The sequence below is a fragment of the Microcaecilia unicolor genome, chromosome 6, assembly GCF_901765095.1.
Source record: "Microcaecilia unicolor chromosome 6, aMicUni1.1, whole genome shotgun sequence".
NCBI classification, from domain to species: domain Eukaryota; kingdom Metazoa; phylum Chordata; class Amphibia; order Gymnophiona; family Siphonopidae; genus Microcaecilia; species Microcaecilia unicolor.
In genome coordinates this window covers 333,281,146-333,298,985 of record NC_044036.1, presented here as the reverse complement: position 1 = coordinate 333,298,985, position 17,840 = coordinate 333,281,146, and the positions used below count along the sequence as shown (strand labels likewise).

The window sequence follows — 17,840 nt, the reverse complement described above, 5'->3', positions numbered from 1 at the left end:
AACTGTTCCACGTATGTGATGTTCCATCTAGGTTACCATGTATGTATGCACCTTAACGCAACACCATTTGTAATTTTGTTACCCGGAAATGGCAACCACCACTACGGCAAATGTAAGCCACATTGAGCCTGCAAATTGGTGGGAAAATGTGGGATACAAATGCTACAAATAAATAAATAAATAATAGATAGGTAAGAGAGTAAGAGGATTTAGAAAATAAAGTGACTAATTTAAAGAGTCTCTTTGCCACACTGAACTCTCTCCTCAAAGTGCCTTCACCTCCAACTCTTCTTTCCCCAGACTCTGGCTGAGTACTTTCATGATAAGGTTCACAAGATTAAACTTGAATCCTCAACCAGATCACCTCAACCTCTCCTTCCCTTAGTCCATTCTCTCAGCCCTCCAACCCCTGCCTCCTTTCTTCCTTTCTGAAATCACTGAAGAGGAAACTACACATCTTCTTTCCTCCTCGAAACTAACTACCTGTTCCTCTGATCCTATTCCCACCCATCCACTTAACACTATCTCTCCTACTGTCATCCCTTTTATCTGTCATATCCTCAATCTTTCACTGTCCACTGTGGCTGTTCCTGATGCCTTCAAACATGCCATAGTCACACCACTCCTTAAAAAACCTTCATTGAACCCTACCTGTCCTTCCAACTATCGCCCCATCTCCCTCCTCCCTTTCCTATCCAAGATACTTGAACGTGCTCTTCACCGCCGGTGCCTTGACTTTCTTTCATCTCAAGCTATTCTTGATCCACTTCAACCTGGCTTTGGCCCCCTTCATTCAACTGAAACAGTGCTTGCTAAAGTCCTGGCCAGATCCAAAGTTCTCTATTCTATCCTCATCCTTCTCGATCTATCTGCTGCTTTTGACACTGTACATCACAGCCTACTCCTTGATACGCTGTCCTCACTTGGATTTCAGGGCTCTGTTCTTCCCTGGTTTTCTTCTTATCTCTCCCAGCATACCTTTAGCGTATACTCTAGTGGATCTTCCTCTACTTCTATCCCACTGTCAGTTGGTGTACCTCAGGGATCTGTCCTGGGACCTCTTCTCTTCTCCATCTATACTTCTTCCCTTGGTACTCTGATCTCATCCCAAGGTTTTCAGTATCATCTTTACGCTGATGACTCCCAGATCTACCTCTCCACACCAGAAATCTCAGCCGAAATACAGGCCAAAGTATCAGCCTGCCTGTCAGACATTGCCGCCTGGATGTCTCAGCACCATCTGAAACTAAACATGACCAAGACTGAGCTTCTTATCTTTTCCCCTAAACCACAACCTCTCCTCTTCCCCCTTTCTCTATTTCTGTGGATAACACTCTCATCCTTCCTGTCTCATCAGCTTGTAACCTTGGGGTCATCTTCGACTCCTCCCTCTCCTTCTCTGCACATATTCAGCAGACTGCTAAAACCTGTCGTTTCTTTCTCTAAAATATCACCAAAATTCGCCCTTTCCTTTCTGAGCACACTACCAGAACCCTCATCCACACTCTTATCACCTCTCGCTTAGGCTATTGCAACTTGATTCTCATAGGTCTCTCACTTAGCCATCTCTCTCCAATCTGTTCAAAATTCTGCTGCACGACTAATATTCCGCCAGTGTCGTTATGCTCATATTAGCCCTCTCCTCAAGTCACTTCACTGGCTTCCTATCCGTTTCCGCATACAGTTCAAACTCCTCTTATTGACTTATAAGTGCATTCACTCTGCAGCTCCTCAATACCTCTCCACTCTCATCTCTCCCTACACTCCTCCCCGGGAACTCCCTTCACTGGGTAAATCTCTCTTATCTGCACCCTTCTCCTCCACCGCTAACTCCAGACTCCGTTCATTTTATCTTGCTGCACCATATGCCTGGAATAGACTTCCTGAGCCGGTACATCAAGCTCCATCTCTGGCCGTCTTCAAATCTAAGCTAAAAGCTCACCTTTTTGATGCTGCTTTTAACTCCTAACCCTTATTCACTTGTTCAGAACCCTTATTTTATTATCCTCACTTTAATATTCCCTTATCTCTTATTTGTCCTGTTTGTCCTAATTAGATTGTAAGCTCTGTCGAGCAGGGACTGTCTCTTCATGCTCAAGTGTACAGCGCTGCGTACATCTAGTAGCGCTATAGAAATGATAAGTAGTAGTAGCAGTAGTCTTTAGGATTCCGGAATCTTGCTATTCTTTGGGTTCCAGAATCTTGCTACTCTTTGTGATTCCGGAATCTTGCTGCTTTTTATCCTTATCCCTTATTTGTCCTGTTTGTCCTAATTAGATTGTAAGCTCTGTCGAGCAGGGACTGTCTCTTCATGCTCAAGTGTACAGCGCTGCGTACGTCTAGTAGCGCTATAGAAATGATAAGTAGTAGTAAGTAGTAAAGAAAGGTGCACATGAGGTCAGAGAGATGGTTAAATATTACCTCTGCTATGGTCAGAGTGGACAAACATGTCCTGCTGCAGTTTGTGCATCCTGTGTCACTCCTTGTGTGTGTGAGTGAGATTAACAAGTTAGTTACTTCTACCATTAAAGGCTTGGTTGAAGAGCCAAGCTTCCATCTGCTTCCTGAAGTAGAGATAGTCTTGTGTTAAGCGGAGCCTTTCAGGCAATGCATTCCAGTGTGGGGGCTACTCCAGAGAAGGTTTGCTTGCGGGTATCACATCGTGTAATGTCTTTTGGAGAGGGTGTAGTTAGTGAAAGTCCTCGGGAGGACCTTAGTGTCCTTGGCGGTGTGTGGAGGATCATCCTATTCTTCAGATACTCGGGGGCCATTTCCTTTCAGTTTTAAATTTAACCCTGTATTGTTCTGGTAGCCAATGAAGTTTTTGCAAAAAATGGTGTGATGTGGTCACGTCGCTTGCAACCTCCTATGAGTCTTGCTGCAGCATTCTGAATCAACTGGAGCTGGTGCAGACCTTTTGTAGTCAGACTAGGGTTACCATATGGCTGGAAAAAAAAGAGGACAGATTGAGCCAGTCTGGGTTTGACTTCCATTGCTTTCAATGGAAGCAAAACCCGGACTGGATCAATGTGTCCTCCTTTTTCACATTCACATTTACACTCCGCAGAAAGAGCTGCAGGACTTCTTTTCTTCCCGTTTGAGCTCTGTTGATAGAGCTGAATGACGTGCTGTTGAGATTAGACACAAAAGAACATAAAAGTAGCCATACATATAGTAGATGACGGCAGAAAAAGACCTGCACGGTCCATCCAGTCTGCCCAACAAGATAAACTCATATGTGCTACTTTTTGTGTATACCCTACCTTGATTTGTACCTGTCCTTTTCAGGGCACAGACCGTATAAGTCTGCCCAGCACTATCCCCGCCTCCCAACCACCAGCCCCTCCTCCCACCACCGGCTCAGGCACAGACCGTATAAGTCTGCCCAACACTATCCCCGCCTCCCAACCACCAGCCCCTTCTCCCACCACCGGCTCAGGCACAGACCGTATAAGTCTGCCCAACACTATCCCCGCTTCCCAACCACCAGCCCCGCCTCCCACCACAGACCAATGGTCCATCTAGGCCAGTATCCTGTTTTCCAGAAACCCAAATCGTGGCAACACTCCATACTACAAATCCCATACTACATGCTTCCCATGTCTGTCTCAATAGCAGACTATGGACTTTTCCTCCAGGAATTTGTCCAAATTTTTTTCAAACCCAGATACACTAACCCTACATCCTTCGGCAAAGAGTTCCAGAGCTTAACTATTCGTTGAATGAAAAAATATTACCTCCTATTCGTTTTAAAAGGTGTTTCCACATAACTTCCTCGAGTGTCCCCTAGTCTTTGTACTTTTGGAACTTTGGATAGCTAATTCAGGAAGACAGTATATAAAATTTAAAAATAAAATTCCATTTAGAAGCTGTGTGTAGAACTACCTCCTCTTAACCTGCTCCTGCGTACAGACTGCTTTACCTCTTGCAATAATGGATAACCAGAGGGGTAAGAATAATAACTGGGTTTGATTCCCACTGCAGGCACAGGCAGCTCCTTGTGACTCTGGGCAAGTCACTTAACCCTCCATTGCCCCAGGTACAAATAAGTACCTGTATATAAGTTGTAAGCCGCATTGAGCCTGCCATGAGTGGGAAAGCGCAGGGTACAAATGTAACAAAATAAAATAGATACTATTGGAGATTCTACATGGAATGTTGCTACTATTTCCACTAGCAACATTCCATGTAGAAGGCTGCGCAGGCTTCTGTTTCTGTGAGTCTGACATCCTGCATGTCAGACTCACAGAAGCAGAAGCCTGCGCGGCCACATTGGTGATCTGCAAGGGCCAACTTCTACATGGAATGTTGTTGCTAGTGGAATAGCAATAGAATCTCAAATAGTAGCAACAGTGGAGGAGTGGCCTAGTGGTTAGGGTGGTGGACTTTGGTCCTGAGGAACTGAGTTCCATTCCTACTTCAGGCACAGGCAGCTCCTTGTGACTCTGGGCAAGTCACTTAACCCTCCATTGCCCCATGTAAGCCGCATTGAGCCTGCCATGAGTGGGAAAGCGCAGGGTACAAATGTAAGAAAATAAAAACGGGGCTGGCTCCAACACAGGAGTGTACACCAGAGAGCACGATTCACACATCTCGGTCTTGCCCTGGGAAGGAGCTGCTTTTGGAATCCTTGAAGGTTCCTGTTGGGCACTCGGGTGAGTCTGCAACCCCACAAAATGGCAGTGCTGTTCCAAGAGCACCAGTGACACTGGAAATTATCTGGCAGGCGATAACTAAACTGGATTTAATAGTGAGTAGGAAAATGTTTTAAGTAGAGAAAGAATTGGGAGAAATAGCTATGAGCGTGTCATTTCTACAGGTAACCTTATACTTCATTATCTTTTACAGATCAATGGTCTGAATTTCAGAATTTATCAGTTCAAGCATGATTTTTTTTCTCCTATCAGTAGTAGTCATTGTAGGCTAGATGTTTGTAATCCTTCGGTAGTAACGGCTCTGAGAGATTTATCAGTTCTGGAAAATGATGCAGGAACAACTGGTGCTGGACACTGGTAAATCTATACAAAACACTAACAATTATCCAACAACAATAAATATTTATGACAGAGAAAACCCCTCAGAACCTGTCGGACCTTAAGTCCTAGGTGTACAATGAGGCAGAATATGGCCGTTGATAGTTTCTATCATGGGGTTTTTTTTAGATTTCTCCGGGTTTTTTTTCTTTTCTCTTTCACTGTGTTTTTAACGTGCATCTACTGCGCTTCAAAAAAATAATGTTTTAAACTGATAATCACTAAATAATTCTGAAAAAGCGCCCATAAAAGCAAAGCATCAATCTGTTCAGTTTCAAGGATATAGAACAGCACTTCTAAAATGGCGCTGTTTGTTTAGAAGTGGGCGAACTGAAAAAAAAAAATCTAAGAGCAGCCAAGGCAAGGAGAACGAGCACTAAAGTCCCTGAGGAAGCCACTTTTGAGGTGAAACGGTGGCACCGTCGGACAAAAGCTAAGTGCTGTTCTATAACCTTGAAACTGAACAGATTTTTTGTTTTGCTTTCATGGGCGCTTTTTCAGAATTATTTAGTGATTATCAGTTTAAAACATTATTTTTTTGAAGCGCAGTAGATGCACGTTAAAAACACAGTGAAAGAAAAAAGAGAACAGGAAAAAAAACGGAGAAAGCTTTAAAAAAAAAACACGATAGAAACTATCAACGGCCATATTCTGCCTTGTTTAGGGTTACCATATGGCTCCAGAAAAAGGAGGACGGATTGAGCCAGCCGGGTTTTACTTCCATTGCTTTCAATGGAAGTAATTGCTTTCAATCGAAGTAATTGCCCATTGCTTTCAATGGAAAGCAATGGAAGTAAAACCTGGCTGGCTCAATCCGTCCTCCTTTTTCTGGAGCCATATGGTAACCCTAGCCTCGTTGTACACCTAGGACTTAAGGTCCGACAGGTTCTGAGGGGTTTTCTCCTTCACAAATATTTATTGTTGTTGGATAATTGTTAGTGTTTTGTATAGATTTACCAGTTCCTTTATTTGCTAATATCATAAATAAATGTTTTGACACAGAAATGGTCCCAATTGGATTAAAGAAAGCCGTTAAACCCCTTTAAAAAAATTTGTGCATTTGACATGAATGTAGTCGATAACTACAAGCCTATCTCCTCTTTACCTTTCTTGGCAAAATCTATGGAAAAAGTAGTTTAACGCTCAGTTACATACATACATACATAGTAACATAGTAGATGATGGCAGAAAAAGACCTGCAGGGTCCATCCAGTCTGCCCAACAAGATAAATTCATATGCGCTACTTTTTGTGTATACCCTACCTTGATTTGTACCTGTTCTTTTCAGGGCACAGACCGTATAAGTCTGCCCAGCACTATCCCCGCCTCCCAACCACCAGCCCCGCCTCCCACCACCGGTTCTGGCACAGACTGTATAAGTCTGCCCAGCACTAGCCCCGCCTCCCAACCACCAGCCCCGCCTCCCACCACCGGTTCTGGCACAGACCGCAGTTAACTGATTTTCTTGAAAAACATTCAATTTTGGATCCTAATCAGTTTGATATTCAGACAAATCATGACACAGAAACATTGCCACTTTCCTTGTCTGATGATATCAGAACGAGTTTTGATAAAGGTCAGTGCTTGTGTTTTTGGTTGAATTGGATATTTCCTCACCTTTTCATATGATCGGTCAACTACAGCAGTGTGATCAATTAAAATCAATCGGTTTGAATAGAAATGTTCTGAGTTGGTTTTTCATTTCTGCAAATTAGAAAATGTTGTGTAATTAATTTTGACAAATCTGACAATGTTAAAATATTAACAGGTGTGCCCCAGGGATCTTGTTTATCAGCTGTCTTGTTTAACATCCTTCTTCTACCATTGTGTAGATTGCTGAACTGTTTAAATGTACAGTTCAGAATCTACACAGACAACATTCGGGTTCTAATCTCAACTGAGTAGTCAGTGAAAGCAACTGTGGACAAATTAAGATTATATCTACAGTCGTAAGTACATAAGTAATGCCACACTGGGAAAAGACCAAGGGTCCATCGAGCCCAGCATCCTGTCCAGGACAGCGGCCAATCCAGGCCAAGGGCACCTGTCAAGCCATTGTGACATCACTAATGAGGTTGGCTCTTATTGGTGGAATGAGCCACTATGACATCACAATAGGTTAAATCACTGCTCTATGTAATAAAAGTGAGCCAAGTAGAGGACATAAGTACATAAGTAATGCCACACTGGGAAAAGACCAAAGGTCCATCAAGCCCAGCATCCTGTCCACGACAGCGGCCAATCCAGGCCAAGGGCACCTGGCAAGCTTCCCAAACGTACAAACATTCTATACATGTTATTCCTGGAATTGTGGATTTTTCCCAAGTCCATTTAGTAGCGGTTTATGGACTTGTCCTTTAGGAAACTGTCTAACCCCCTTTTAAACTCTGCCAAGCTAACCGCCTTCACCACGTTCGCCGGCAACGAATTCCAGAGTTTAATTATGCGATGGGTGAAGAAAAATTTTCTCCGATTTGTTTTAAATTTACTACACTGTAGTTTCATCGCAGGCCCCCTAGTTCTAGTATTTTTGGAAAGCGTGAACAGACGCTTCACATCCACCTGTTCCACTCCACTCATTATTTTATATACCTCTATCATGTCTCCCCTCAGCCGTCTCTTCTCCAAGCTAAAAAGCCCTAGCCTCCTTAGTCTTTCTTCATAGGGAAGTCGTCCCATCCCCGCTATCATTTCAATTCAACAATGGATGAAAGTTAGCCATCTAAAATTAAGGGCCCTGTTTACTAAGGTGCACTAGCGTTTTTACCTCGCGTATAAATGAGTGCGCACTAAACTCTAGAGACACCCTCCTTATCTCTCAGAGGCATTCCTTTTGACTACTTCTTACAGAGATTCCTGAGGCAGGCCTGTGGCCGAAACATAGATCTGTGTCGAGTCTGTAATAAAGTTTTTTCTCGTTTAACCTCTCTGGAGTCATAGGTCCACTTCCCACTCCTGTTTTTTCGTTCATTTGATTTGTGGGATTTTGTTGTTCATCCACCTAAGTGGATTACCCGTCCCTACTCCTTTTTCTGGAGCTATATGGTAACCCTAAATCAGACTGTTGTTGAGTGCATTACAGCAGGGGCGTAGCCAGACCTCGGCGGGAGGGGGGGCCACAGCCTGAGGTGGGGGGGCACTGTTTACCTGCCTCCCTCGCCGCCGACCCCCCCGCCACTTTGGGCTGACCCCCGCTGCTGCAACCGCAACCCCCCCTGCCGCCGCCACTGCCCCTGCCCCGCCGCCGCATCGGGTACCTTGTTTGCTGGTGGGGGTCCCCAATCCCCGCTAGTCGAAGAGTCTTCTTCAGCGTCAGTCGACTCCAGTGCCTTCGTTATGTGATCATCTGTTTCTGATGCCTTACGTCCTGCACGGGGCTACATGCACAGTGCAGGACGTAAGGCATCAGAAACAGATGATCACACAACGAAGGCGCCGGAGTCGACTGGCGCTGAAGAAGACTCTTCAACTGACGGGGATTAGGAACCCCCCCCCCCCCCAGCAAACAAGGTACCTGATGATGCGGGGGTGGTCAAATGTAGAGGGGTCCAGGGCGTAATCTGTGGGGGTCCGTGCCCCCGTGGCCCACATAGCTACACCCCTGCATTATAGTAATCCAGTCTTGATGTTACCATGGCATCCACAACTGGGATAAGATTTACCTTCTCGATGTAAGGAGAGAGGCAGCGTAGCTGTCGCAAATAGTAGAAGCAGCTCGTGAAGGTTGCTAGGATCCAGGGAATCAGAGCAAGTGTTGAATCTAACTGTATTCCAAGGTTCCTGACTTGTGATTTGAGGGGGAGTTTGTACTTCCCAAAATAGGCTTCCGCTCCAAGTTGCCCCTGGCTGACCGGCTTGCTGAAGTTCAGACTACAGCCAAAAATTCCAGACCTGCTAAGTTACTCAGTTCCAGGTTGGAGATTTTTGGCTAGACCTGATTTTGAACTTACATCCCAAAGCAGTATGGGATTTGTAGTGGCTGATCCTGCCCATTGAAATCAATGTTGCAAGTCCCATAATGCACCAGGGTGAGGTGATCAGAAATCCAGGACGGTACTAAAATCTCCAGCCTGGTACTGGGTAATTTGGCAGCCCTGAAAGTCAGATGTGTGCTTCATCCTCTGAGGAAAACAAGGGACTGAAAAAAACTTGAACTGCCAGCCTTCTGAACACAAACAGCCAAATAATGAATGTTTGATGAAATGTAGGAGCCTGGTAGACGGTGGAACAGGATTTGCTATGTTCCCTACTGGACTGAAGCATCTACTGAACCATCTGTCAGGTGGCTTTTGTCTTCACCTTTCTCACATTTATTTCCTGTAGCTCTGCATCCTCCAGTCTAGCTACTCTATAATTCAGCAGAAAATGTATGAAACCGTAAGCAAACCATCTTTACAACCTCCTGTACTTTCTATATCAGGGCAGCCTTCCTTGGTGGTTTTCCAAAAGTGGTGTTTATCTTATTCGTTAGGCAGGTATAATGCAAAATGTGCAAACTGAGATTTAGATTCTGAAATGGAGAGGTGTGGTAGCTATGTTAGTCCACTCTTAAAGGTTATCAATAGAAATCAAACAAAATAAAACATGGAAAAGAAAATAAGATGATACCTTTTTTATTGGACGTAACTTAATACATTTCTTGATTAGCTTTCGAAGGTTGCCCTTCTTCCTCAGATTGGAAATAAGCAAATGTGATAGCAGATAGTATATATGAGTGAGACATCCAAGCATTACTTTGACAGTCTGACAGGGTGGGAGGGTGGGGGTGGGTAGGAGGTATGCAGGGGACATCAAAGCATTTCATTGATATTCTAACAGGATGGATGCGGATAGTTGAGAGGAGGTTGGTAAACAGAGAAATACAATTTTGTGGTTTATAATGGGCTAGAAAACCCAGATCCTTGTTAAGTCCTGTCTGTTGGGTGTCAAAATATTCAATCATTCTGACTTCAAAGATCTTACGTTCCTGTATTGTTTTAAAGTTACCTTTCAGGATTCCAACTTTGAAATCACTGGTGCAGTGTCCTGGTCTTGTAAAATGCTGGCCCACCGGGGTGGGAACCTGACTGGCACCGGCTATCTTCATGTCATGTCTGTGCAGATTGAATCTTGTCTTAAGCTTGCTGGGCTTGCAAAGTGGACAGCTTTCCCCCTCATTTGAATGCTGGATTTGCCCTAGATCCACTGAAAAATATGGAATGTAGCCAATGGAATCTGAAAAACATGAAGCAGGGGTTTGGGGAGTTTTCTGGTTTCCACCAAAAAAGAAAACTTTGACAAACAATGGTGCAGGACGTCAAACTCACAGAAACAGAAGCCTGCGCGGCCGCATTGCTGATCTGCAAGGGCAGGCTTCTACATGGAATGTTGCTAGTGGAATAGCAACATTCCATGTAGAATCTCAAATAGTAGCAACAGAATCTCAATAGTAGCAACATTCCATGTAGAATCTCAAATAGTAGCAACAGAATCTCAATAGTAGCAACATTCCATCTAGAATCTCAATTAGTAGCAACATTCCATGTAGAATCTCCAATAGGAAAGGGAAATGGGACTTGATATATCGCCTTTCTGAGGTTTTTGCAAGTACATTCAAAGCAGTTTACATATATTCAGGTACTTATTTTGTACCAGGGGCAGCAGAGGGTTAAGTGACTTGCCCAGAATCACAAGGAGTTGCAGTGGGAATTGAACTCAGTTCCCCAGGATCAAAGTCCACTGCACTAACCACTAGGCTACTCCTCCAGTAGAATGTACGTTTAGCAGCTCGCAGTTGCGATACACAGTACTGTTGTGCATTTCTTGCCATCCTCTTAAATGACTCTGATTTGTTTTTGCGCCATTGGCATTCAGTTCTCCCGACTTGACGTTGACAAAGTTTTAAACCTGCATGAAACCAATGTTGGCAAACTGACTTCTGACATTTAACCAAAGAAAGTAGGACAGTATTATCAACAGCCTCATGTAAAGCAGTATTCCAGTTATCTACCTGCTCATTCATTGGTATGTCCAAGAAGTTAATAGGGAGATAATCACACATAGAAGGAAGAGTGAGAGGATCTATCTTACCAAGACATCTAGACCAGAAATCTTTAGTAACAGGACGAATAACTGAGGTACAGACAGAGATCAAAAAAGAAAGAAAATAATGATCAGATCCAAGATAACAGTGCAGAGCATAATGAAGTGAGACTAAACAAAGAATGCTGGGGTGAAATAATCATGTCAAGAGTATGGCCAGCAGAGTGAGTTGGAAAAGAAACATGCTACACCAGACCTAAATCTGAGATCAAAGACGACAAATATGCAGAGCGTGGGTGTCCATAGAGTCCACATGAGTATTAAAGTAACTCATCACAAGAAGATTGGGAAATTAGGCTGAGGCATCTGCTAAAGTCTGATAGACATGCTCCAAAGGAGAGCAGTAGACTAAGAGGAGATAGATTGGAGGATGAGAAGAGATTTCAGCCAGAAGGGACTGTCTCTTCATGTTCAAGTGTACAGCGCTGCGTACGTCTAGTAGCGCTTTAGAAATGATAAGTAGTAGTAGTGTTTGGGATTCCAGAATCTTGCTACTGTTTGGGATTCTGCACGGAATGTTGCTACTCTTTGGGTTCCAGAATGTTGCTACTATTTGGGATTCTGCACGGAATGTTGCTACTATTTGGGAGTCCGGAATCTTGCTACTGTTTGGGATTCTGCATGGAATCTTGCTACTCTTTGGGAGTCCAGAATCTTGCTACTCTTTGTCCTTATCCCTTATTTGTCCTGTTTGTCCTAATTGGATTGTAAGCTCTGGCGAGAAAGGACTGTCTCTTCATGTTCAAGTGTACAGCGCTGCGTAGGTCTAGTAGCGCTTTAGAAATGATAAGTAGTAGTAGTGTTTAGGATTCCAGAATCTTGCTACTGTTTGGGATTCTGCACGGAATGTTGCTACTCTTTGGGAGTCCAGAATCTTGCTACTATTTGGGATTCTGCATGGAATCTTGCTACTCTATGCGTATGCCTTGTAGCGCTATAGAAATGCTAAATAGTAGTAGTAGGATTCTGCACAGAATGTTGCTACTATTTGGGAGTCCGGAATCTTGCTACTGTTTGGGATTCTGCATGGAATCTTGCTACTCTTTGGGAGTCCAGAATCTTGCTACTCTTTGTCCTTATCCCTTATTTGTCCTGTTTGTCCTAATTGGATTGTAAGCTCTGGCGAGAAGGGACTGTCTCTTCATGTTCAAGTGTACAGCACTGCATACGTCTAGTAGCGCTTTAGAAATGATAAGTAGTAGTAGTAGTCTTTAGGATTCTGGAATCTTGCTATTCTTTGGGTTCCAGAATGTTGCTACTCTTTAGGATTCCGCACAGAATCTTGCTACTCTTTGTGATTCCGGAATCTTGCTACTTTTTATCCTTATCTCTTTTGTCCTGTTTTTCTGTCCTAATTAGATTGTAAGCTCTGTCGAGAATGGACTGTCTCTTCATGTTCAAGTGTACAGCGCTGCGTACGTCTAGTAGCGCTATAGAAATGATACGTAGTAGTAGTAGGTTTCCAAGAAGAGCAGAAAAAATAGAAAGAGAGAAAAAGATCAGAACAGAGAAGGGAGCTCAACCGACACAAGAACCACATCAAGAAATATTAAAGTACCGCGCCATGGTTGTGTTACGCTCACCCCTTCGTTGTTCACCCTAAGGAGTGACGCCTAAGGAGCACGGTCTTTATGTGTGCTCCTTTGCCACATGCTGCCGTGGCACAATTGCCGCTGAAGACAGAGAATAATTAACAAACTTGCTTTGGGTTGACCTATGATGAGGGCGGGTAGTGTTGTCAGTAATTCTGGGAGTGAATCTGCAACGAGAGACACAAAGTCCAATAACTATACAAAATTCCAACTAAGCAGTATAACAGAACAGGTAGAAAAACAGGCGGTCACTGCTGAAGGCAGAGAATACTACTACTACTACTGCTACTACTACTACTTATCATTTCTAAAGCGCTACTAGACGTACGCAGCGCTGTACACTTGAACATGTAAGAGACAGTCCCTGCTCGACAGAGCTTACAATCTAATTAGGACAAACAGGACAAATAAGAGATAAGGACAAAGGGTAGCAAGATTCCGTGCAGAATCCCAAAGAGTACCAAGATTCCGTGCAGAATCCCAAAGAGTAGCAACATTCTGGAATCCCAAAGAGAAGCAAGATTCTGGAATCCCAAAGAGAAGCAAGATTCTGTGTGGAATCCCAAAGAGTAGCAAGATTCCGGAATTCCAAAGACTGCTACTACTTATCATTTCTATTGCGCTACTAGACGTACGCAGCGCTGTACACTTGAACATGTAAGAGACAGTCCCTGCTCGACAGAGCTTACAATCTAATTAGGACAGACAAACGGGACAAATAAGAGATAAGGAAATTACTACGGTGGGGAAATAGCAAACTTGCTTTGGGCTTGACTTATGATGCGTGGGTGAAGTGACTCGGGTGCAGAGACGCCTTTAGCTATAGCAGTAATCCTGGGAGTGTCCAGGGCTAACATCCTTGTTGAGGAAAGTGCGCTGGGGCCAGGGCCAGCTCAAGGCACAAGGCACCAGCTCCGGACGCCAAAGTTCAAAGGTGCCAAAAATCTGCCTCGCTGGCTCAGCCTTCACAAAGGCAGTTTTGTTCCCACCGCTGTGCTCCTTTCTCTGCACAGCCACTGGCACTGCTGCAGGTTTAAATATGAGAACAGGTACTTCCAGTTCTTGCATTTAAACCTGGGGTAGTGCCAGTGGATGAGTATGGAGACGATCACAGTGAATGCACTGTACAAGAGCAGGTAGAGAAGATGCCAACGAGGCAGGGAGGGTTCTGAGGCCAGTGAGAGGAGGAGGAGGGGAGACTTTAAAGCAGACATGGGGTGGGTGGGTGCATAGCAACAGTTAACTCAGGGCACCACCATCACCCCTTGAACAGCACTGCCTGGGATTAACTGTGTGTCCACAATAAACAGTACCTCAGTTTAACACCTCATCCAAAAGTATTCTCTGCCGGAACTCATTGATGTGAACCTGGTGGCCTTCTTCCATGCCCAGGCTCCAAAGTGGCTGGGTTAGCCTGACCTGGAGTGCATATCACTGTGCAAGAATGTCTGTCAGGTGACTGCAATGGGCAAACAGTTCATAAGCAGGTCCGTCTTGCTGATGCAGGACCATGGTAGAATCAGGGCACAGCTCATGGTGTTGATGATACATGGCTTGAAGTATCTGGTGCTGAGGTTGTTACCAGCTCTGTTAGTGGTTATATAAGCAAAGGGGCTTGCCCCTACATCCTACTTCCCTCTCCCTCTGGCATTGGCGGAAAAGTAGGCAGGGTTTCCTAAGCCCTATCATCAGACGTGAAAGAGGACCATGGTGCCGGTGACTCCAGGCTGGGCAAATCCCATCAGCAGAAGAGGAGGAGCCATTGACTTGCGGCTCGGCAAGAAGGCCAATTCCTGCCAACAGAAGGTTAAAGGGTGCAATGTAAGTTGGGCAGGAGAGAGGATGTGAGTTAGAAAGGGAGGAAGCGAAGAAGGTGTGCCACACACTTAAATGTTCCCCTACATCTTAAGAGACAGAAGCAAGTGTTTTAGCTTCTGAAATATCTAGAAATATTATTGGCACTCCTACTATATGCCACATCCTTGGGAGCCCTACCCACCCTGCCCCTGCCTCTCCTTCCCCCATCATTTTTAAATCATCAAAAGGGTCAGACATGCCTCTCTCTCAATACATTGAGAAGGCAAGTCTTGTCACAGTAGTTCACGCCGTGATAACTTCAAAACTGGATTACTGTAATGCATTCTACACTGTCCTGACTCCAAAGGGTCTGCACCAGCTCCAGTTGATTCAGAATGCTTTATCGAGACTAATAGAAGGTTGCGAGCAACATGGCCTCATCACACCCTTTGCGCAAAATCTTCACTTGCTACCAGTACATTATAGAGCTAAATGTAAAACTCTATGTATGGCCTTCAAGGCCTTTAGAGGAAGGCCAGGATACGTGAAGAACAGGATTGCCATCTGCACACTTCCAAGGCCGCTAAGGTCCTCCCAAAGAGTGTACTCTCTCCGAAGGACCTCACGTGACATGACACCCATCAGCAAGCCTTCTCCAATCTCTATGACGCCTCCTTGCCCTGCAACTGCCGCGATTCGAACGGGGTTTCCTGTGGACCTCAGAAGGGGTGATCCTGAGGAGCCCAGAGGGGAGCTCGAATCTGAGGAAAAATCTGCGGTTGCCAGAGAGATGGAGGTGAGCCTGGGTAAGATTTGGCTGAAGCTTGTAGAGATGGACAAAATATTGAAACAATCTTCTGAAGAGGTAAAGATTTTGAATGCAAATATACAGGAGGTGAAGAACTCCCATGAGTTGGTGAAACAAGATTTTTCTTTGAAAATTGAGGCCTTGCAGGGAGAGTTTAAACAAACTGAAGAATTTAAAATCGCTGTGATAAAGGATAATATGGATTTAAGAAGGAGGATAGAGCAAGTGGAGAACTATAATAGGAGATTAAATCTCCGAATATTGAATTTTCCTAGACTGTTGGGAGTTTCCCCAAATGACATGTTTTGTAGGTACTTAAAAGAAAATTTGAAATTTCCTCAAGAAGTGTTTCCACAGTTGAATAAAATTTATTATATACCATCTACAATGAAAAAAAATAGACTCAGAGAAGTCAATAGACCTGCAAAACGTCACAGACATTTTGGAACAATCAATTGAAGATGTAACTGAAAGAGGGACTTTAATTGTCTCATTTGTATTTCAGCAGGACTTAAATGCAATAATGCGTCTTTATTTTAAATCAACTGACCGTTTGTTTGGTGGTCAAAAAATTTGGCTTTACCTGGACGTGACTAAGTCCACTCAAGAAAGACGAAAAAAATTTCTCTCTGTGAGACCAAAAGTTTTGGAATTGGGGGCTTCGTTCCTCCTGGCCTATCCTTGTAAATGTATTATTAGACTAAATCAGATAAAATATGTTTATTATTTGCCTAATCAGCTTCAGACCTTCCTAGACAGTAAACAATCTGTAGAGTAGAATAAAGAAGTAAGGAATGACGGAACCATAATTAAGGTTGTAATGATTTATGTATGTTATGTTAAATTCACTAGATTCCTACCCCCCCCCCCCCCCCCAGTTCATATTGAGGTCTAAGGAAGCCATGTTATGTTTGTATAAGAAGAGAATTTTTTCTTTGATTTCCTGATTTGTTAATCTCATTACTTAATGGCTGTATTATACTTTGCAATATTATAATATCTGTATAAGTATTAAAATCTAATAAAAATTACATAACACAGCAAGCCTTCTCCAGAGTAGCCCCCACACTCTGGAATGTACTCCCTGAAAGGCTTTGCTCAACGCAAGGCTATCTCTATTTCAGGAAGCAGATAAAAGCTTGGTTCTTCCCCAAGCTTTTAATGGAAGAAGCAACTAAGTTGCTAGTCACACCCATAAGGACTAATACCTACTGTACCAGGACTTGCTTATGCAGTCCTGTCCTAGCTGAGATGATAGTCTTGTACCTTTCTAACTTCATGGGCAACTTTCTTTAAATTAACCTTTTTATATTAAAATATTTTATTGTGTATTGTGTTGACATTGTAAGTAACATACTATACCATACCACATGTACTGTTATTTGAATATTTTTTACTGCTGTAATTGTCTATTACCTGCGTTCGACTTATTGTTGCTGCACTCTGCTTTGGGTGAATTTCATCAAAAAGGCAGTACATAATCCAAGTATATAAATAAACAAAAGTTAAATAAACATTCCTCCCTCTCCCACCTTCCCCACTGAGAAAACTCGGAAAGGGATCCTCTCCCATTCAGCGGCAAAACTCTGATACTCCCAGGAAAGGTCTATGCTCGCCCTCAGCCCTCTTCATAATTTGACGACAAGTTTGGAGATCCCTGCTGACAAAAGAAACTGAAAGATCGGTGTTTGGATGTCTTTATCAATAGCCTATTCTTTAGGTAAAAGGCAGTGAAGAAGCAGAAATCAGATGAATGACCTTTTAAAGGTTATTCCATTTTAAAAATAATAACATTGGCATTCGCACTCCCATTCATCAGTTCAGGTCACCTGCACTCTAAAAAAATCCCAACACACAGTTATTTCTAAATTGGCAAAACCTGGCCGCAGCTTTATTATTTAAACATTGCAAAACACACAAATGTAATTCTTTAACACACAAGTTAAACACCACAATCTTTCCAAAGCCTGCAGCTAGATGGTTACATACTAACTCCCATCCATGACCCATAATGCTGTCTCATGACGGTGCCGCACACAAGACTACCCATGGAAAGGCCTGAATTGGCCCCCACTTTGAAAACTATCTCACAATTTTCTTCACCATTAACATACTTTTCCTACTAATAAACTGGACTCCCCACCCACCCACCCAATCCTAACATCCCTTACCACCAAACCACATGGGAGACCCGGTGGGGCAAAACTCCCGCCACCCTCCTTCACAAAGCAAGAAACCCCTTCCGCTCAAAATGAACATTCCAAATCTCACAATCAATCCCACCCCCTCCCCCCACCCAAATATTCTTATCCTCCTAGCTTTAACCCTGTAACTTTTCCCTTATCACCCAATGCTCACTTTCCTACGCCTAACCTCTTTCCTATTTTTATTTAACCCTTTGCCTCTCCTTCCCACAAACTTCACCCAAAATTCTTACCCTCCCCCTTCCTTTTCATGGTCTACTCAGTCAACGTTAAGCCCTCTGCTCCCGTGAGCAGAGGGTTTCCATATTCCAACTAATAAGCCTTC

The 17,840-nt window shown here is 43.7% G+C and overlaps 1 protein-coding gene and 1 long non-coding RNA gene across 7 annotated transcripts in view; one reads left to right on the top strand and one right to left on the bottom strand.

Annotated features, from left to right (window-relative positions):
- The window catches only part of FAM20A (FAM20A golgi associated secretory pathway pseudokinase), an 82,252-nt gene that overhangs the window by 3,967 nt on the left and 60,445 nt on the right, over positions 1-17,840 (top strand). The window lies entirely within an intron of this gene.
- LOC115473489 lies at positions 1,417-15,786 on the bottom strand. The gene is made up of 3 exons (XR_003942669.1): positions 15,698-15,786; positions 5,991-5,996; positions 1,417-1,427 (listed from the first exon to the last, which is right to left on the bottom strand). It is a non-coding gene; the product is annotated as an uncharacterized LOC115473489 (long non-coding RNA).